We start from the raw sequence: 21,400 nt of genomic DNA, 5'->3' as shown, positions 1-21,400 counted from the left end.
GAATTTTTCTCTATATTAAATTTGACATCCAATGATGATTTGTACAAACCTACAAGGAAGGTCAATATGAGGGTTCACTCAAGTTTTTTTTTTTTTTTTTTAAAGCTGTTCATTATTGATGCCTTTTGTATTTGTTCAGTGGTTGTGATGACCATTTATACTATCAAGTAAAGTGGCTTATTTGAGAGTCAGTAGCTGATAATGTTGAATCTTGCTAGTCTGTTTTGGTTGAAGGTAAATGAGAAAATCTACTAAAAAGAACTATGGTATATTCTGAACTGAACCTATTCTGGTTTTACTTTATTTATTTTAGATGCAGTTTAATTGGAAATAGTGATGAACAATCTGAACATAGAAGACCAAGTGACAAACAAAGGTAAGTGTTATCAGTAGACATAATTCATGGGCTATGTAGTCTCTGATAGATGACATTGGGACAGAGCAAAATTTGCACCAGTATCCTAAGTGTATAAATAGGGCCTACCAAATTCACGGTCCATTTTGATCAATTTCACAGTCATAGGATTTTTTAAATAATAAATTTCATGATTTCAGCTATTTAAATCTGAAATTTCATGATGTAATTGTATGGATCCTGACCAAAAAAGGAGTGAGGAGGGGAGGGGGGTCACAAGGTTATTGTAGGGGGTTTGCAGTACTGCTACCCTTCTGCACTGCTGCTGGCAGCAGTGCTGTCTTCAGAGCTGGGCAGCTGGAGAGCAGTGGTTGCTGGCTGGGAGACCAGCTCTGAAGGCAGAGCCACCGCCACCAGCAGCAGTGCACAAGTAAGAGTAGCATGATATGGTATTGCCAACTTTACTTCTGCGCTACTGCCTGCAGAGCTGTGACTTCAGTCAGCAGCTGCCACTCTGGCCATCCAGCTCTGAAGGAAGCAACGCAGCATGATATGGTATTGCCACCCTTACTTCTGTGCTGCTGCTGGCAGGACGCTGCCTTCAGAGCTGGGCACCTGGCCAGTAGCTGCTGTTCTCTGGTCGCCAAGTCCTGAAGGCAGAGTAGAAGTAAGGGTGGCAATACCATGACCCCTCTAAAATAACCTTGCGACCCCCCTACAGCTCCCTTTTGGGTCAAGACCCCCAATTTGAGAAATGCTGGGGTCCTGCCATGAAATCTGTATAGTATAGGGTAAAAGCACAAGACACACAAGACTAGATTTCATGGCGGGAGGGACACCAGATTTCATGGTCTATGATGCGTTTTTCCTGGCCGCGAATTTGGTAGGGGCCTAGGTATAAAAATTTAACCTACACAATGTTCTGCCAGTGCTGCCTTTTTGATGGTGTGAATTGAAAAAATCCACTAGTCCTCAGCCAATTGTCTTTAACTGATTGATTGTCTGTGACCAGTTTTGATAAGGTAATATTCTACACACATGTGCCCGTGTGTGTGACACACACACCTATGAAATACAATCCAATTAAAACCGCATACTCTCTGTGAATACAATCCCAAGTTTTAGGATTATCCCAGCATGTGTGGAGAGCAACACCAAAGCCTAAAGTAATTTGAAAATATTAAAAGCCTGTTAAAAGTTGCCGAATCTCAACTTGCTCTGTGTCAGAGTAGCAGCCGTGTTAGTCTGTATCTGCAAAAAGAAAAGGAGTACTTGTGGCACCTTAGAGACTAACAAATTTATTTGAGCATAAGCTTTCGTGAGCTACAGCTCACTTCATCGGATGCATTCAGTGGAAAATACAATGGGGAGATTTATATACACAGAGAACATGAAACAATGGGTGTTACCATACACACTGTAACAAGAGTGATCGGGTAAGGTGCGCTATTACCAGCAGGAGAGCAGGGAACTTTTGTAGTGATAATCAAGGTAGGCCATTTCCAGCAGTTGACAAGAATGTCTGGGAGGTAGGGGGGAGAATAAACATGGGAAATAATTTTACTTTGTGTAATGACACATCCACTCCCAGTCTTTATTGAAGCCTAAGTTAATAGTATCTAGTTTGCAAATTAATTCCAATTCAGCAGTCTCTCGTTGGAGTCTGTTTTTGAAGTTTTTTTGTTGAAGAATTGCCACTTTTAGGTCTGTAATCGAGTGACCAGAGAGATTGAAGTGTTCTCTGACTCGTTTTTGAATGTTATAATTCTTGACGTCTGATTTGTGTCCATTTATTCTTTTACGTAGAGACTGCCCGGTTTGGCCAATGTATATGGCAGAGGGGCATTGCTGGCACATGATGGCATATATCATATTGTTAGATGTGCAGATGAATCACTAGAACACCTTTAGGCAGAGAAATCTGCCTCTGGGTGGGTAACTGTGGTTTTAAGCAGGCAATCCTTTCACATAAATGAAGATGTCCTCCATCTTATCTCTGAAAAACATTCTTCCAGTAAAAGGCAGATAAAGGAGCAACTGAATATGCCTGAGACTGAATACTCTGACCTATGCATACTTCCGAACAGCGATCCCAATAGTGTCCCGGTCAAATGCATTAAACATCTCTCAGTGGATGCATTGTCATCTCCATTGTTGTATGCAGTGTTGTTTTAGCCATGTTGGTCCCAGGATATTGGAGAGACAAGGTGGGTGAGTGTCACAGAGTCACTGGGGCAGTCATAGAATATTAGGGTTGGAAGAGACCTCAGGAGGTCATCTAGTCCAATCCACTGCTCAAAGCAGGACCAACATCAACTAAATCATCCCAGCTAAGGCTTTGTCAAGCTGGGCCTTAAAAACATCTAAGGATGGAGATTCCATCACCTCTCTAGGTAACCCATTTGGGTGCTTCACCACCCTCCTAGTGAAATAGTGTTTCCTAATATCCAAACTAAACCTCCTCCACTGCAACCTGAGACCATTGCTCCTTGTTCCGTCATCTGCCACCACTGAGAACAAGTGAGCTCCATCCTCTTTGGAACCCCCTTCAGGTAATTGAAGGCTGCTATCAAATTCCCCCCTCACTCTTCTCTTCTGCGGACTAAATAACCCCAGTTCCCTCGTACCTTCAGCCTCTCCTCGAACCCTAGTTCCCTCAGCCTCTCCTCGTGAGTCATGTGCCCCAGCCCCCTAATCATTTTCGTTGCCCTCTGCTGGACTCTGTCCAATTTGTTCGCATCCGTTCTGTAGTGGGGGGGACAGACCAAAACTGGACACAGTACTCAAGGTATGGTCTTACCAGTGCTGAATAGAGGGGAATAATCAGCCCAATATGCCATTGGCCTTCTTGGCAACAAGGGCACACTGCTGACTCATATCCAGCTTCTTGTCCACTGTAATCTCCAGGTCCTTTTCTGAAGAACTGCTGCTTAGCCACTTGGTCCCCAGCCTATACAGTGCATGGGATTCTTCCATCCTAAGTTCAGAACTCTGCACTTGTCCTTGTTGAACCTCATCAGATTTCTTTTGGCCCAATCCTCCAATTTGTCTAGGTCACTCTGGACCCTACCCTCCAGCGTATCTACCTTCCCCCCCCCCCCCCCCACAGCTTAGCGTCATCTGCGAACTTGCTGAGAATGCAATTAATCGCATCATCCAAATCATTAATAAAGATGTTGAACACAACTGACCCCTGGGGCGCTCCACTTGATACCGGATGCCAACTAGACATCGAGCCATTGATCACTACCTGTTGAGCCCGACAATCTAGCCAGCTTTCTATCCACCTTCTAGTCCATTCATCCAGCCCATACTTCCTTAACTTGCTGGCAAGAATACTGTGGGAGACTGTATCAAAAGCTTTGCTAAAATCAAGATATATCACATCCACCGCCTTCCCTATATCCACTGAGCCAGTCATCTCATCATAGGAGGTAGTCAGGTTGGTCAGGCATGAGTTGCCCTTGGTAAATCCATGTTGAATGTTCCTGATAACCTTCCTCTCCTCCAAGTGCTTCAAAATGGATTCCTTGTGGACCTGCTCCATGATTTTGCCAGGGACTGAAGTGAGGCTGACTGGTCTGTAGTTCCCCGGATTCTCTTCCCCCCCTCCCCTTTTTTTTGTTTTTTTTAAAATATGGGCACTATATTTGCCTTTTTCCACTCAGTAATTGCCTCCCCCGTTCAGTAAGGGTCCCACACTTTCCCTGACCATCTTCTTGGTGCTAACATATCTGTAGAAACCCCTCTTGTTACCTTTCATGTAAGTTGCTAGCTGCAACTCCAGTTGTGCCTTGGCCTTCCTGATTACACCTCTGCATGCTCTAGCAATATTTGTATACTCCTCTCTAGTCATCTGTCCAAATTTCACTTCTTGTAAGCTTCCTTTTGTAATCTAAGCTCACTGAAGATTCCACTGTTAAGCCAAGCTGGTCGCCTGCCATATTTGCTATTCTTTCTGCACTTTGGGATGGTTTGTTCCTTCACCCTCAAATAAGGCTTTTTAAAAATGCTTTGTAACTACTCCATATGAAGCCAGTCAGGACTCTGGGGGAGCATGCCTCCTCTCTCTGAGCATACCGTCGCCATGGCAAGAAGCTTATACAGCATCGACCTTCCTGGATCTGACCTCGGAGCATTCAGCATCCTCTTCCACAACATTTGCTTCCAGCAGCGAGTCCGCCCAGGCAAGGCTCCTGGGGAAGCCAGAGGGCCCTGCACCCCAACTCCACAGGCAGACATGAGTCTCAGACTGCCAGTAAAACAGAAGTTTATTATTCGAAAGGAACATAGCATAGAACACATCTTGTTAGCACAGAAATCAGTGACTTTCAGCCAAGTCCATCTTGGGGATTCCTGGGCCAGAAGCCCTGGACTCCCCCTCTTCCAGTCCCTACAAGCAGACTGCCAGTTTCCAGCAACCCGACTTCCGACACCCCTGTTGCTCCTCCTTGTCTTTGTCTCGCTTCACCTGGTCATCACCTGGTTGCATCCCCCTCCTGGGTCTCAGGTTATGAAGGGCACTGGTCATAGCATATGTGCAGGCAGCTGGAGCAGCCAAACCAGCCCCACAGGTCTCAGCCAAACTCTCACACCCCTATTCTCACCATCGAGGTATTGATGCAGCCTCCAGGGAAACTGAGGCACACAGTATTCGTGCAAAACAGTAAAACTCACATACAGTAACTCCTCGCTTAATGTTGTAGTTATGGTCCTGAAAAATGTGACTTAAAGTGGAACGATGTTAAGCGAATCCAATTTCCCCATAAGAATTAATGTAAATAAGGGGGGGGTTAGGTTCCAGGGAAATTTTTTTCACCAGACAAAAAACGTTTTGTGTGTGTGTGTACACACACACACACACAGAGTATAACTTTTAAACAGTTTAATACTGTACACAGCAATGATGATTGTGAAGCTTGGTTGAGGTGGTGGAGTCAGAGGGTAGGATATTTCCCAGGGACTGCCTTACTGCTAAATGATCTAGCATTCGGTTGAGCCCTCAAGGGCAACAACTAACGATGTAGTTAATGTAGCCTCACACTCTACAAGGCAGCATGAATGGAGGGAGGGGAGATAGCATGGCAGACAGAGACACACACCCTGTGCGTGGGAGAGAGAGAGATGTATTGCCCCTTTAAGTATGGTGACCCCATTCTAAGTATGTTGCCTTTAAAAAAAATCAGGAAGTTGAGACAGCAGCTGCAGCCAGCAAGCTCTCTGTCCTGAGCCCTGTCCTGTCCCCACCCTGCTCTATATGGAGAAGGGGTAAGCAGGGGGCAGGAGTAGGGGGGAGGGGGCCACCCTGACATTAGCCCCCTTCTTCCCCCCTCCTGTGAACAGCAAGCAGCAGGCTCCCGGGAGCAGCTCCAAGGCAGAGGGCAGGAGCAGCACATGGCAGTCGGGGGAGGGACAGCTGAACTGCGGGTGGCTGCTGCACTGGGAACTTGGAGCTTAGGGGAGCCGGGAGCTGATAGGGGGGTTGCCTGGTTCCAAGCCCCCACCAGCTAGCTGCAACGGGCTGCTCTTCCTACAAGCAGCCAAACGAGGTTATAAGGGAGCATTGCACAACTTTAAATGAGCATGTTCCCTAATTGATCAGCAACGAAACAACATTAACCGGGATGACTTTAAGTGAGGAGTTACTGTACAACATAAAAAGGGAAAATCCCCACTTCCTCACAGTGAGATAATATCTTTTATTGGACCAACTTCTGTTGGTGAGAGAGACAAGCTTTTGAGTTTACAGAGAGCTCTTCTTCAAGTCTAGAAACATACTCAGAGTGTCACAGCTAAATAGAAGATGGAACAGATTGTTTTAGCATAAGTAGTTAACACATATTTCATAACTGAAATTCATAACTTCACTAGACACTAAAAACCATGGACTGAATAGAGAGACTGGATTTATGGCTTATTACAACAATCTGTAATCCACTAACAAGTCCCCCCAGCACGAGCCCGAACGTCTACACAGCTATTTATCAGTGTTGTGGCCTGAGAGTCAGCTGATTCAGACCATCCACATCTTTTTTATGCCTGTGTAGAAATACTCTTGAGTACATTCTCCAGGCCTGAAGAAGAGCTCTGTGTGGGCTTGAAAGCTTGTCTCTGTCACCGACAGAAGCTGGTCCAGTGAAAGATATTAGCACACTCACCTTGTCTCTCTTGTCATCTCCACACACTTGATCTTCAGGATGAGGTTTTTTTGTTTGTTTTTGAAGCCCTCCTGCTTATGTTGGGGGTAAAAATCTGAACTCTAGCACCATCCAGTCACATTTCAGCAGGAAATCCTTCTGATTTGTCAATGTCAGTGTTCAGCTTTGTTAGTTTCTAAATGTGTTTATCTGCATTACTGCCCCTGCTTCCAGAAAGCATTCAGATTTGGCCCTGTCTGAGTGCTATCTATTGCCAGACTGCTGTAGTACAGGTGTGCTTGATCTTAGTGTTGGGGCTTCAAGATCTGTGGCTTTTTAAATTTAATTGGCATTGATGTGTATGTCCTCTCTTGAAGTATGGGCATCATGCATGTTTTTACTGGATGAGGGTTAACTCTTCTACCTTCTCCTTTTGCATTATTAGAGAAGTTTGCAGTACAGTGGGATAAGACTGAGTTGAAATGTGATTCCTTAGAAAAGATTTCACATACCCTCTATACCTTTAGTGGAATGAGCTGAAGGGACAGTTCCTACCCTCTGGAAACTTATTTTCCCTAATTTGTTAGGTTCCGGCTATGTATTTACTTTGGAGAACTGCTCTAAGACACAAGCACAGAGTTAGGTGTGTTCCTAGAACTAGATGTTTCTCAGTAATAGACAGTAACATTCAGCCCCTCTCTACTTAATTGAACAGGTTTCAGAGTAGCAGCCGTGTTAGTCTGTATTCGCAAAAAGAAAAGGAGTACTTGTGGCACCTTAGAGACTAACCAATTTATTTGAGCATAAGCTTTTGTGAGCTACAGCTCACTTCATCAGATGCATAAAGTGGAAAATACAGTGAGGAGATTTATATACACGCAGACCATGAAAAAATGGGTGTTTATCATACACACTGTAAGGAGAGTGATCACTTAAGATGAGCTGTTACCAGCAGGAGAGTGGGGTGGGGGGAGAGAAAAACTTTTGAAGTGATAGTCAAGGTGGGCCATTTCCAGGAGTTAACAAGAATGTCTGCGGAACAGTGGGGGTGGAGGGGGGGGAATAAACACGGGGAAATAGTTTTACTTTTTGTAATGACCCATCCACTCCCAGTCTCTATTCAAGCCTAAGTTAATTGTATCCACTTTGCAAATTAATTCCAATTCAGCAGTCTCTCGTTGGAGTCTGTTTTTGAAGTTTTTTTGTTGAAGAATTGCAACTTTTGGGTCTGTAATCGAGTGACCAGAGAGATTGAAGTGTTTTCCGACTGGTTTCTGAACTTTATAATTCTTGACGTCTGATTTGTGTCCATTTATTCTTTTACGTAGAGATTGTCCAGTTTGACCAATGTATATGGCAGAGGGGCATTGCTGGGACATGATGGCATATATCACATTGGTAGATGTGCAGGTGAACGAGCCTCCGATAGTGTGGCTGGTGTAGATTAGGCCCTATGATGGTGTGCCCTGAATAGATATGTGGACACAGTTGGCAACGGGCTTCGTTGAAAGGATAGGTTCCTGAGTTAGTGGTTCTGTTGTGTGGTGTGTGGTTGCTGGTGAGTATTTGCTTCAGGTTGGGGGCTGTCTGTAGGCAAGGACTGGCCTGTCTCCCAAGATCTGTGAGAGTGATGGGTTGTCCTTCAAGATAAGTTGGAGAGGTTTTAGTTGGGGGCTGAAGGTGATGGCTAGTGGCGTTCTGTTATTATCTTTGTTGGGCTTGTCCTGTAGTAGGTGACTTCTGGGTACTGTTCTGGCTCTGTCAATCTGTTTCTTCACTTCAGCAGGTGGGTATTGTAGTTGTAAGAACGCTTGATAGAACTCTTGTAGGTGTTTGTCTCTGTCTGAGAGATTGGAGCAAATGCGGTTGCATCTTAGAGCTTCGCAGTAGACAATGGATCATGTGATGTGGTCTGGATGAAAGCTGGAGGCATGTAGATAGGCATATAGTGGTCAGTCGGTTTCCGGTATAGGGGGTGTTTATGTGACCATCGCTTATTAGCACTGTAGTGTCCAGAAAGTGGATCTCTTGTGTGGACTGGTCCAGGCTGAGGTTGATAGTGGGATGGAAATTGTTGAAATCGTGGTGGAATTCCTCAAGGGATTCTTTTCCATGCGTCTAGATGATGAAGATGGCATCAATGAAGTGCAAGTAGAGTAGGAGCGTTAGGGAATGAGAACTGAGGAAGCGTTGTTCTAAGTCAGCCATAAAAATGTTGGCATACTGTGGGGCCATGCGGGTACCCATAGCAGTCCTGCTGACTTGAAGGTATACATTGTCCCCAAATAGTTGTGGGTGAGGACAAAGTCACAAAATTCAGCCACCAGGTTTGCCATGACATTATCGGGGATACTGTTCCTGACGGCTTGTAGTCCATCTTTGTGTGGAATGTTGGTGTAGAGGGCTTCTACATCCATAGTAGCCAGGAGGGTGTTTTCAGGAAGATCACCGATGGATTGTAGTTTCCTCAGGAAGTCAGTGGTGTCTCGAAGATAGCTGGGAGTGCTGGTAGCATAGGGCCTAAGGAGAGAGTCTACATAGCCAGACAATGCTGATGTCAGGGTGCCAATGCCTGAGATGATGGGGTGCCCAGGATTTCCAGGTTTATGGATCTTGGGTAGCAGATAGAATACCCCAGGTCGGGGTTACAGGGATGTGTCTGTGCGGATTTGTTCTTGTGCTTTTTCAGGGAGTTTCTTGAGGAAATAGTGTAGTTTCTTTTGGTAACCCTCAGTGGGATCGGAGGGTAATGACTTGTAAAAAGTGGTGTTGGAGCCACACACAATTCCAGTTAAGGGAATAATTGCAAATGACGTTTTGATGAAAATCTTATCTTCCCTTTGCAGAGTTTAATTGATCATAGGACTCTGAATCCACAACATGGAAATCCTGAAAGTGGATTGCCAGCTCCTCTCTGATTGTGCATCCAAAATGCTGATGTAGAAAAATGTAGATGTCATGTGTATGATCGATACAGGGTTATGCCTTGGCTGCTAGAATCTATCTATGCCTTGGCCTGCTAGAATCTAACCCACAAAACAGGAGAGTGCGGCATAGTAGTCAGAATCGTTTTGGCTACTCTTGCTCGCAGGGCAACATGACCTAATAGTCAGAGCAGATTGGGCTACTAATCAGGGCGGAGCACCAAATGGTCTGAGGTTCAGACTCTCCAGCAGGGTGGAGAACCAAACAGTCTGGGGAGCTCAGGCCTCTTGGCCTAAGGTAGGGAGGCTGGCCTCCCCACAGGGGTGGGGTGGCACCTGCGGGTAGGGGGACCCAGGCCCGCCCTACTCCACCGGGTCCCAGCCCAGGGCCCTAACGGTGGGTGGTTCCGCCAAGGGGTCAATGAAGATCCAGCCAAAACACACTGATGGGTTTCCTGGTCCTATGACCAGACCAGTGTCTGTTTCCCCTGAGTCACTTCCTACCCTGTCTTCCAGTGCGGCAGTCCGCGGGTCCTCTGGGTCCCTGGGGTTGTTGGCTGGCGAGATCTCGGACAGCTCAGTTTCCTCCCACATCTCCACAGGCAGTCCGGAGTCTGCCTGGGGTTCGGCATTCCTGGCCTCTGGGGAGTGGGGCTCCCATAGCTCTCTGGAGGAAGCTTGCAGTACACATCCTTTGTCCTCTGCAGTCCAGCCCAAGTGAGCTCTGCTGCTTCCCTTTACACCCTGTCTCCAGGCTGAACGTGCCCAGCAGGGGTGGAGGGGTGGGGCTTCCTCAGCCTGCAAGGCACCGTTAACCACTATGGAGCCAGTGCAGGATAGATACACCCTGTCACAAGCTCCTTCCGAATTACAGTGCTTCCTGGATACTTAAATTTACAAGCCCTTTTCTCCCATCAGAAACAAAGAATCAAAACCGAACTATTACTGTCCAGTAAATCTCTCTCACATGCACTCCACTGGGAATACTTAACTAATCAAACCCAATAATCAAGAATCAGTTAAAAAGACAATTTTCTGAAAATTGTTGGATTTTAACACCATCACAAAGGAAAGCACTGACAAACTCTTCATGTAAAAGGTTTATACGTTTGCTAGCTAATTCTGCTTCTCTTTGGTCTCCCTCTCTGCTCCTCCACCCCTAAAGACAGGGCAGTTCTTTGACATTCCACTGAGTTTACTCTAGAGATTTGGAGTTTTATGTTAACAAGTCCTTTACTAGTGTGTCCTGACCTCCGATGGTTGCCGCAGAGAAACTCTTTCTCACTGGACATGAGATGAGTTCTGAAGATCTCGCTCAGTTTTAGAAAAGTTACCAATTTGTTTTGAAGGTTGTAATTATGAACAGAAAATCAACATGACCTCTGTTGCTTAGTGTTGCTTAAATATTACATCTCATTAATCTAGGACCAGCTAAAATGGATAGGGCCAAAATTGTTAAATGCTGTTCTGTAAGAGGCATAGCAGTGCCCTAAATTTGCTGAGCCTTCTGGTCACTGATTCATCAAATATTACTAAAAGAAAAGGAGGACTTGTGGCACCTTAGAGACTAACCAATTTATTAGAGCATAAGCTTTCGTGAGCTACAGCTCACTTCCTCAGATGCATATCGTGGAAACTGCAGCAGGCTTTATATATACACAGAGAATATGAAACAATACCTATTCCCACCCCCCAGTCCTTGCCTACAGACAGCCCCGCAACCTGAAGCAAATACTCACCAACAACCACATACCACACAACAGAACCACTAACCCAGGAACTTATCCTTGCAACAAAGCCCGTTGCCAACTGTGCCCACATATCTATTCAGGGGACACCATCACAGGGCCTAATAACATCAGCCACACTATCAGAGGCTCGTTCACCTGCACATCCACCAATGTGATATATGCCATCATGTGCCAGCAATGCCCCTCTGCCATGTACATTGGTCAAACTGGACAGTCTCTACGTAAAAGAATAAATGGACACAAATCAGATGTCAAGAATTGTAACATTCATAAACCAGTCGGAGAACACTTCAATCTCTCTGGTCACGCGATCACAGACATGAAGGTCGCTATCTTAAAACAAAAAAACTTCAAATCCAGACTCCAGCGAGAAACTGCTGAATTGGAATTCATTTGCAAATTGGATACTATTAATTTAGGCTTAAATAGAGACTTGGAGTGGCTAAGTCATTATGCAAGGTAGCCTGTTTCCTCTTGTTTTTTCCTACCCCCCCCCCCCCAGATGTTCTGGTTTAACTTGGATTTTAACTTGAAGAGTGGTCAGTTTGGATGAGCTATTACCAGCAGGAGAGTGAGTTTCTGTGTGTATGGGGGTGGGGGGATGTGAGAACCTGGATTTATGCAGGAAATAGCCCAGCTTGATTGTCATGCACATTGTGTAAAGAGTTGTCACTTTGGATGGGCTATCACCAGCAGGAGAGTGAATTTGTGTGGGGGGGTGGAGGGTGAGAAAACCTGGATTTGTGCTGGAAATCACTTTAGATAAGCTATTACCAGCAGGACAGTGGGGTGGGAATAGGTATTGTTCCATATTCTCTGTGTATATATAAAGCCTGCTGCAGTTTCCACGATATGCATCTGAGGAAGTGAGCTGTAGCTCACGAAAGCTTATGCTCTAATAAATTGGTTAGTCTCTAAGGTGCCACAAGTCCTCCTTTTCTTTTTGCGAATACAGACTAACACGGCTGCTACTCTGAAACCTGTCAAATATTACTAGTTGGATTTGTCCTAGTTGCTGATAGTTATTGGTTATTGGTAATAATCTCTACCTCTTATACAGTGCCTTTTAATCAGTGGATCTTAAAGCCCTTTACAAAGATGCTAAGTATCAGTAGGGGCATAGCGAGCAGATCGAGGGACGTGATCATCCCCCTCTATTCAACATTGGTGAGGCCTCATCTGGAGTACTGTGTCCAGTTTTGGGCCCCACACTACAAGAAGGATGTGGATAAATTGGAAAGAGTCCAGCGAAGGGCAACAAAAATGATTAGGGGTCTGGAACACATGACTTATGAGGAGAGGCTGAGGGAACTGGGATTGTTTAGTCTGCAGAAGAGAAGAATGAGGGGGGATTTGATAGCTGCTTTCAACTACCTGAGAGGTGGTTCCAGAGAGGATGGTTCTAGACTATTCTCAGTGGTAGAAGAGGACAGAACAAGGAGTAATGGTCTCAAGTTGCAGTGGGGGAGGTTAGGTTGGATATTAGGAAAAACTTTTTCACTAGGAGGGTGGTGAAACACTGGAATGCGTTGCCTAGGGAGGTGGTGGAATCTCCTTCCTTAGAAGTTTTTAAGGTCAGGCTTGACAAAGCCCTGGCTGGGATGATTTAATTGGGGATTGGTCCTGCTTTTGAGCAGGGGGTTGGACTAGATGACCTCCTGAGGTCCCTTCCAACCCTGATATTCTATGATTCTATGATCATCCCTGTTTCACATAAAGGGAAGTGACTTGCCCAATGTCACCCAGCAGGCTTGTGGCAGAGCCAGTAATTAAACCCAGGTTTCCATGCCAAATCTAGTGCTCTATCCAGTAGTCCTTACCACTGTAATGTAAGCTCTCATCTCCTTTAGCTTACTTGTTGTCTGTCCTGTTTCTGTGCTAAGAGCGGGGAGCAGAGATGGCTGTCACTTTTATGTTCCCTGTACTTGGCTGTATAGGGACCTACCTGGACCTTAGTGTAAGTTAGAGCAGTCTCAGGGCTGCTCTACCTTACACTTTGCTGTTCAGAGTCTAGTTACAGGCCTGGGAAATGAAAAATAGCTGTAGTGTAGTACGCTCTGGTCACATGCCCAATCCTTCTACACTGGAGGGGGTTAATGCAGGGTCCTCATGCCAGTTTTACACTGACTGGGGATGGGTTGTATTCTCAGAGGCTATTGCTGCCCATTACTGTACTGTAAGAGGGCTTTAGTGTAACTGACAATAAGGCCCAAAATGTTTAGCATGAGTTATGGTAATGGGCCATCTTCTACCACTCTATGGCAGACTTCTAAGCAGTTGTTTTTTCAGATCTGTGAAAAGACTTGCTGTCACTGAGTGACCTGAACTGGGAACTGAATGCTCATTTATGCTACACTGTGAATTCTAGTGGTGTGTGTATGTAACCAGTGGTGAGCTGGAGCCGGTTTTCACCTTTTCGCTGGAACCAGTTAAATTTAGAAGCCCTTTTAGAACTGGTTGTCCCACGGGACAACCGGTTCTAAAAGGGCTTCTAAATTTAACAACCAGCCAAAAGTGGCACCTTAGGCGCCGACTCCGTGGGTGCTCCGGGGATGGAGCACCCATGGGGAAAATTTGGTGGGTGCAAAGCACCCACTGGCAGCGACCTTGCCTGGCCCCATCTCACCTCATCTCCGCGCCACTTCCTCCCCTGAACGCGCCGCCCCACTCTGCTTCTCCACCCCCCGGTTTCCCACGAATCAGCTGTTCGCCTGGGAGGGCTGAGAAGCAAGTGGCGGCTTTGCATTCAGGCCCGTAGAGGCCGAGGTGAGCTGGGGTGGGGGGGCACGAGGAGGGCTGCCTGCGCCGCAGCAGGTAACCCGGGGGGGCGTGCAGGGGAACCGCTCCCCGCCCTAGCTCGCCTCCGCCTCCCTGGGCCTGAGCGCTACGCCGCCGCTTGCTTCTCAGCCCTCCCAGGCTTCCTGTGCGAACAGCTGATTCACAGGAAGCCAGAGGGAGCGGTGAAGCAGAGCAGGGCGATGCGTTCAGGGGAAGAAGTGGAGGCAAGCTGGGGCCAGGCGTGGGGCGGGGAGCTGCCAGTGCGTGCTCTGCACCCACCAAATTTTCCCCATGGGTGCTCCAGCCCTGGAGCACCCACAGAGTCGGTGCCTAAGGCGCCACTTTTGATGTGATCAGTGAGTAGAGTGGCCACTCTCCCGCTCTTCCCCCCACCCAAGCTACTCTACCCTGCCCGTAGGAGCCAGAGGAACCTGCCGGATGCTTCCTGGAAGCTGCCCCAGGTATGCACTGCCGGAACTCCCCACCTCGCCCCCTGGCAGGTCCCTCTATTTCTTAGGGCTGGGTGGGCACCCACTACAGTGGCCCACGAGTCCCTCCTGCCCGGTTCTGGGGGCAGTCAGGGAACAGGGGAGGGGGGTGGATGGGGCAGGGTTCTTGGGGGTGGGGGTGTCAAGGAACGCAGGGGGTTGGATGGGGCAGGAATCCTGGGGGGCGGGGCACAACCCCCTCGTGGGGTGAGGAGGGAACTGGTTGTTAAGATTTTGACAGCTCATCATTGTATGTAACCCCATCATCCAAAATTACTGTGTTTACTCATTTATATTATTTTCATAAACAAAAGTCCATTTCAAGGCTTCTCTGTAAAAGTTGCTGTTGCCTTGTAAGTATACTGAGTCATGAAAATGTCTCCCTTAACTAGTTCTCTAGTGGAATGTCTCCAGCCAGGTGTGGCTATTTTTCTTTTAATTGGAGGTCTTTCAGTGCTGGAAGTGCAATGAGCACTCCTGTCGCAACTGGCCCCACATGTGGCGTTGGAACTGGCTAAGGCTCCCCATGAGGACAAGCCTGCCGGAAAGGCCTTGCATATGTCAAGAGAGCGCTGCCAATATTCAGAACCAAGGCAGAGCCCTAGATCGCCATGTTCTTGGTCTTCGTGATACAGGTCGTTGGCACTGCGCTTCCATTCTCTGCCTTCGAGCTGGAGCTTGCCCTTCGCAGTCATGAGAGGAAGAAGACTGTCGCCCCACAGTCAGCAATGGTTGTTGTCGCATGGTCAGTCGCTGTTCCCAAGACCTTGGGATGCTCTCCAACATGGCACCGCTCTCCATGCTCCTGGCACTGGTCAGACTGTTCCTGGCACTGGTCACCTGCGGAGATGGTTAGCTGCCAGACCCAGGCTTCGGTGGCCCCACCCTAGTCACCGGAGGTTGAGGACTTCTCTAGCTTGGAGAAGAAGTTCAGTCCCTCACCTAGACAGCGGCGCAATTGGGCTCCGGAGGGTGCATCCGCTGCGGCGATGCCAACCTGGCAGCAAGGCTAGCGGGTGATACAATGGCCTCATTGGAATACCTCGGGCATATCTACTAGCCTATGCTCCAATCTCACCAACCCCTCTCTCGCTGCGTTGGACAAACCCAGGACAGCACTGATGGCACCAGGATTGGTGCAGGACATGCCAGTAGGTGCTGCGGGCAAAGAATTGGTGCCAACTCCAAGACCTCCCTCCCTGGTGGGTGATGACACCCCAGGACCTGACCCAGTTGTCCAGTCGTCCTTCTTTTCCCCATACAAGGTGTTGGCAGGACGCTCCCGGACTAGTCCACCTGATGACTTCAGGGAACATCAGGCACTGCTCTGCAGGGTGGCTGTGAACTTGGGCTTCCAGGTGGAAGAAATGGCAGAGCAAGCGGACACATTGTTCAATGTACTTTCCGTGTCCACCCCTGCTCTCGTGGTACACGAGGGGGGCCTGAATATTTCCAAGACCATCTGGCAAATCCCGTTCTCCATTCCGCCCACTTCCAAGAGGGCTGAGAAAAAGTATTTCATCCCCATTAAGGGGTTCAAATACCTGTCTGCTCACCTGCGCCTGGGGTTGTTGGTCATGTTGGCAGCCAATGAAAAGGACAAGCCGGGACCTGCCTGTTCAACCCCCAAGAATAAAGAGGCCAAGAAACTTTATTCCATGGACAGCCTCCGGTTTTGGGTGGCAAAATTATAATTGTGGGAATCCTCAAGTTCAAGGACTCCATTTCCCAGGAGGCGGCCTAAGAGTTCAGGACTCTGGTGGAGGAAGGTACCATGGTGGCCCAGTGCTCCCTCCAGATGGCCTGGATTGCAGCCGACTCAGTTGCATGGGTGGTGGGCAGTGGTCATGAGGCGCAATTCCTGGCTCCAGACCACTGGCCTGTCCCAGGAGATGCAGGCCTCAATTCAGGACCTCATATTTTATGGTGTCAGGCTAGTCTCCAACTAGATGGATGCGAGGCTGCACGGCCTGAAGGACACTCAGGCTACCTTCTGCTCACTGGGGATGCATACTCCTCAGGCTACAAGGCAGCTATGTTCCTCCACCGCCAAGGCAGTGGCGGTCTCGGCAGGGCCAGCGAGGAGAAAGGACACAGGCTTTAGCCGCCACCGCCCTTCATCCTCCCACTCTCCTGCGCAACCTGGCCCAGTGTCACTTAGCTACACCCTCCAGTTTACGGCCGCCCCTTTCCCCCCTTCCTCTTCTATGTCTCTCTTCAGAGACCCTTCTCATGAGCAATTCCTCATTCAGAAGGAAAACAACATACTGGGGGCAGTGGAGGAGGTCTCTCAGGAAATGAGGGGGTATGGTTTCTACTCCCACTATTTCCTGAGCCAGAGGGAAAAAGGGGGCCTACATCCCATGACTCAACAAGTGCCTCAAAAGGTTGAAATTTCACATGGTGTCCCTGGCCTTCATTATTCCCTCCCTAGATCTGGGACACTGGTATGTCCTTCTCAATTTGAAAGACAGTTATTTCCATATCTCTATCTTCCCGGGACACAGATGGTTCATTGGTTTCATGGTGGGCCAGCACCATTTCCGGTTTACAGCGCTACCCTTTGGCCTCTCCTTGGTCCCACGGGTCTTTACAAAATGCACGGCCCCCATAGCTGGTTACCTGAGATGCTGGGGGGTCCCTTATCTTGACGATTGGCTCATCGGGGCAGATCATGAGATCAAGTGCAGCACAGCCTCAATCTGGTGTGAGCCACATGCCACAACCTGGGCCTGTTAGTAAATGTAAGTCAACCCTTTTACCAGTGCAATGAATAGAATTAATCGCGGCGGTTCTCGACTCCACATGGGCAAGGACATTCCTCCCAGAGTCCTGCTTCCAAGGCATATTGGCGATAATATCCTGTGTGAGGGATCATCACTCACTACTGCCCATACCTGTCTATGGTTATTAAGTCATATGGCTGCCTGCACTTACATGGTTTGACATGCCCGGCTCCATCTTCGTCCATTGCAGGCATGGTTAGTGTCAGTCTACGTCTCCAACAGACACGACCTAGATTTGGTAGTCAAGTGCTGGACCACGTTCGGGCATCTCTGGCGTGGTGGCTGGACCCTGTGTCAGTCCCGCAGGGAGTTCCCTTAGCAGCCCCATCCCTGTCACTGACTCTGGTGCCTGATGCTTCAGACCTCGGATGGGGAGCTCACCTGGGGAAGCTCAGTACTCAAGGCTGCTGGTCGGGGGTCAACTGCTCCCTCCACATAAACGTCAGGGAGCTCAGGGTGGTTCGCCTGGTCTGCCAAGCTTTTCGGTCCCACTTGCAGGGCATGGTGGTTCAAGTCGTAATGGACAACACTGCCATGATGTTTTATATCAACAAGCAAGGCGGAACCAGATCCTCAGCTCTTTGTCAGGAAGCTCTCAGTCTCTGAGACTTCTGTGTTCAGCATGCCATTCATCTTGTGGTAGCACACCTTCCTGGAGCCAGGAATGTCCTGGCAGATCACCTCAGCAGAACCTTCTTGTCTCGCCACAAGTGGTCTCTTCACCCTGAGGTGGTGGACAGGATCTTCCAGAAGAGGGGATCTCCCCAGGTGGATCTGTTTGCGACTCACCAGAACAGGAAGTGCCACTGTTTCTGCTCATTCTGGGCGACCGACGGGTTTCCTGTCAGACGCCTTTTTGCTACCATGGTCGCGGGCTCTGATGTACACTTTCCTGCCAGTCCTGTTGCTCCAAAAGGTCCTCATGAAGGTCAAGCGAAACAGGGCCAAACTCATACTCATTGCCCCGGCTTGGCCGTGCTAACACTGGTTTCAGCACACTCCTGGACCTGGTAGTGTTGGCCCCGATGCTGCTGCCCCACTGACCAGATCTCCTGTCACAGAATCAGGGCCAGCTTTTGCACCTGAACCTACAGGTGCTGCACCTGACAGCTTCGTTGCTCCATGGCTGAATATTGAGCAGGAGTGTTCAGCCTGAGTCCAGCAGGTCCTGCTAGGAAGCAGGAAGCCTTCTACTAGGGTCACCTAGCTGGCCAAATTTATGTGCTCGCTTTGACCCAACGGGTTAGGCCTGTGGCAGCTGATCCTAGACAACCTCATGCATGTTAAACTTCAGGGACTGTCCCTTTCATCTTTTAAGGTCCAGTTGGCTGCTATCTCGGCCTTTCACCCTCCGTTCTAGGGCAGGTAAGTCTTTGCGCATGGCATGACGATCCGGTTTCTGAAGGGTCTGGAGCGACTCTACCCTCAAGTCTGGGATCCTGTCCCTCCATGGGACCTTAACCTGGTGCTCACACGGCTCATGCAAGCCCCCTTTGAGCTCTTAGCATCCTGTTCTGTTCTTCTTCTGCTTTCCTGGAAGGTGTCGTTCTTGGTGATGACAACCCCTGCAAGGAGGGTTTCCAAGATTAGGGCACTCACCTCGGAACCACCGTGTTCTTGAAGGACAAGGTCCAGCTGTGGCCACACCTGATTTTCCTGCCTAAGGTAGTTCCCCAATTTTACATGAGCCAGGACATATTTTTCCAGTCTTCTGTCCAAAACCTCATGAGGAGGAGCGTAGGTTGCACTCCCTTGATGTCAGGGGGGCGCTAGCCTTCTACATCGAGAGGACCAAGCCATTTCGCAAGTCGAAGCAGTTATTTGTTGTGGTGGCAGGTTGTCTGCTGTCCGCCCAGAGAATTTCATCTTGGATCGCCTTCTGCATCCGTTTCTGCTATGATCAGGCAAAGGTTCCTGCACTGGCGTTTGTCACCACTCACTCAACTAGAGCGCAAGCCTCATTGGTGGCCTTCCTGGCCCAAGTGCCCAGTCCGGATATCTGTAAAGCTACTACCTGGTCATACATTCACATTTCACTAAGCGCTTATTCAACGAGCTTGAGATGATGCTGGCTTCAGTAGAGCAGTATTGCAAGCTGCACGACCATGAACTCTGAGCCCACTTCCAGGGATACCACTTGCGAGTCACCAAGAATGGAATCGACACGAGCAAGCCCTCGAAGAAAAAACGGTTACCCACCTTTCTGTAAGTGTTCTTTGAGATGGGTTGCTCATATCCATTCCATTACCTGCCCTCCTACCACTCTGTCAGAGTTGTCGGCAAGAAGGAACTGAGAGGGCGTAGGAGAGGGCGGTGTCTGATATGAGCCTGGCATTCTTGAGGGTGCCACAGCTGACCCTAGGGATACTGCTAAGGCAAAAGTCTCAGATGACTATGCACATGAGCACCCACCTAGAATGGAATGGACATGAGCAACACATGTCAAAGAACAACAGTTATGAAAAGGTGGTTAACTGTTTTTTCTGTCATCTAATGTATTGACTTCTTGTGCCAGAGGAGAGCACCCACACTCCCCAGCAGAACCAGCTGATCTTAGGAGGAAATGCCATTCAACTTTGCGTGGGGCCTAGTCACTACAGCATGGAGAAGACCCCCTCACTACCAGCCTCAGCCACCATAAGAGGAGTGAATGGCTGCATGTTACTCCTGGGGAAATTCTGCACCACTGTGCAGAATTCATGTCAGTTGCAGATTTTTTTTTTTTCTCTGCAGAAAATACATTCTGCTGGAGAGGCACTGCATTTATGCCTTTTGCCCAACAGGGGCTGCTGTGGCAGCAGAACAGAGGGCAGCTGTCCCAAGGGCTGGAGCAGCCAGCAGCAGATAGGGTGGAGGAGAGGCTGTGTTCCTCACAGTGGAACAGACAGAGCAGACCCATGGGGCTGCTGGGGGGTAGACTTGGGCAGGGGCTGAATGGACAGGGAGGCCCAGGGAGTAGAGCGGTGCAGTTGTGTTGACTGATGGGAGACACTAGGGGTCAGCCAGAGTCTGCATGGGGGAGGCTTCCTAACAATCCCTCTCCTTCTCCCCCCTCTCCCTCCCCCCCCCCCCCCAAAAAAAATCTCATTCCCTAATTCTCCCACCATACCCAACAACCTCCAGGTTCACTCCCAGGCTACTTCCCTCTACTTCAGTTCCTCTCTTACCCCGACTCCCCAAACCTTTGCACTGCTTCTGAGGGATGTATTGTAGTTTAAATGAATTATTACTTAATGTTCTGTATCAACATGCCCACTAAGAAATCTAGTTGTCAAAAAACCTTTCCTGAATCTTTTTTTGTTTTCTGTACTGTTAAGCATACTTGCTGACAAGTATTTTGAAATGTATTACCAAAATAATTGAAACTGGCGTGATACATTGACAAAATATGCAGAATTTTTTGGCACAGAATGCCCCCCAGAGTAGCATCTCTACCCTATGAAGGCCAGATAAGGGAACTTTGATAAGCCCTCAGAATTTGATCCTCTCTCCAGTACCCACAAAATCTGCTGCCTTCCCTTTGATAGGTTAGTGTAAAGATAAAATCATCTTAGGTGGAGGTAGCACATGGAATGGTCTGGTTCATGAAGTGTTTCTTACCACTAGCACTAATGTAAAAGTTGTGTTAATTTGAGATATTAGTGGGGCTGTCATCACATCTCACTTTTTTTTTGTGTTGGTTTCCATTTTATGTGATCCTTACTCAATTTTAAAGTTCAATATAGAAATATTAGCTGCTAGTGAACGCAAAGTTCCAGACAATGACTTCTTCCAAGCACCCATAGCTGTTGCAAAGACACGAGCCTGCTGAGCACTGTTGGCCTCCACTGAACTCAGAGAGAGTTGAGTTCTGTATGTTGTACAGGAGCAGGTTATTCATCAGCAACAGGTGGCTGTAACTGACCCCTTCTAAACTAGGGGTATGTCTACAATAGAAACCTAAGTCAACATACTGCAGTGGTGCACACTTTCACCAACCTAAGAGAGGCAGTGTGGGGAGTTGAGAGCCTGGTCTCTCTGCCAGGAGTGGGGGGGAAGCTGGCCTGGACTTCTCATGCCCCCCTCTGCTCCCCACGCCATGAAATTGTCAAGGCTGCCCGGCTCCTGGCTGACCGAAGGCCCCTCAGGCTTCTCAGCAGAGATTGGGGTCCAAAGCTCCCTGGACTTCTTGCCCCAGCTTG

General features: G+C 48.3%; 1 protein-coding gene across 1 annotated transcript in view; it reads left to right on the top strand.

The window, feature by feature from the left end:
• The window catches only part of PPP3CB (protein phosphatase 3 catalytic subunit beta), a 91,643-nt gene that overhangs the window by 66,371 nt on the left and 3,872 nt on the right, over positions 1-21,400 (top strand). The window contains exon 13 of the transcript XR_014712511.1: positions 314-376. The gene's annotated coding sequence lies outside the window, so the exon portion shown is untranslated. The remainder of the gene's footprint in view (positions 1-313; positions 377-21,400) is intronic.

This window comes from Lepidochelys olivacea (assembly GCF_965140295.1).
Source record: "Lepidochelys olivacea isolate rLepOli2 genome assembly, chromosome: 7".
Lineage (NCBI taxonomy): Eukaryota > Metazoa > Chordata > Testudines > Cheloniidae > Lepidochelys > Lepidochelys olivacea.
This window is presented reverse-complemented; position numbering and strand designations above follow the sequence as displayed.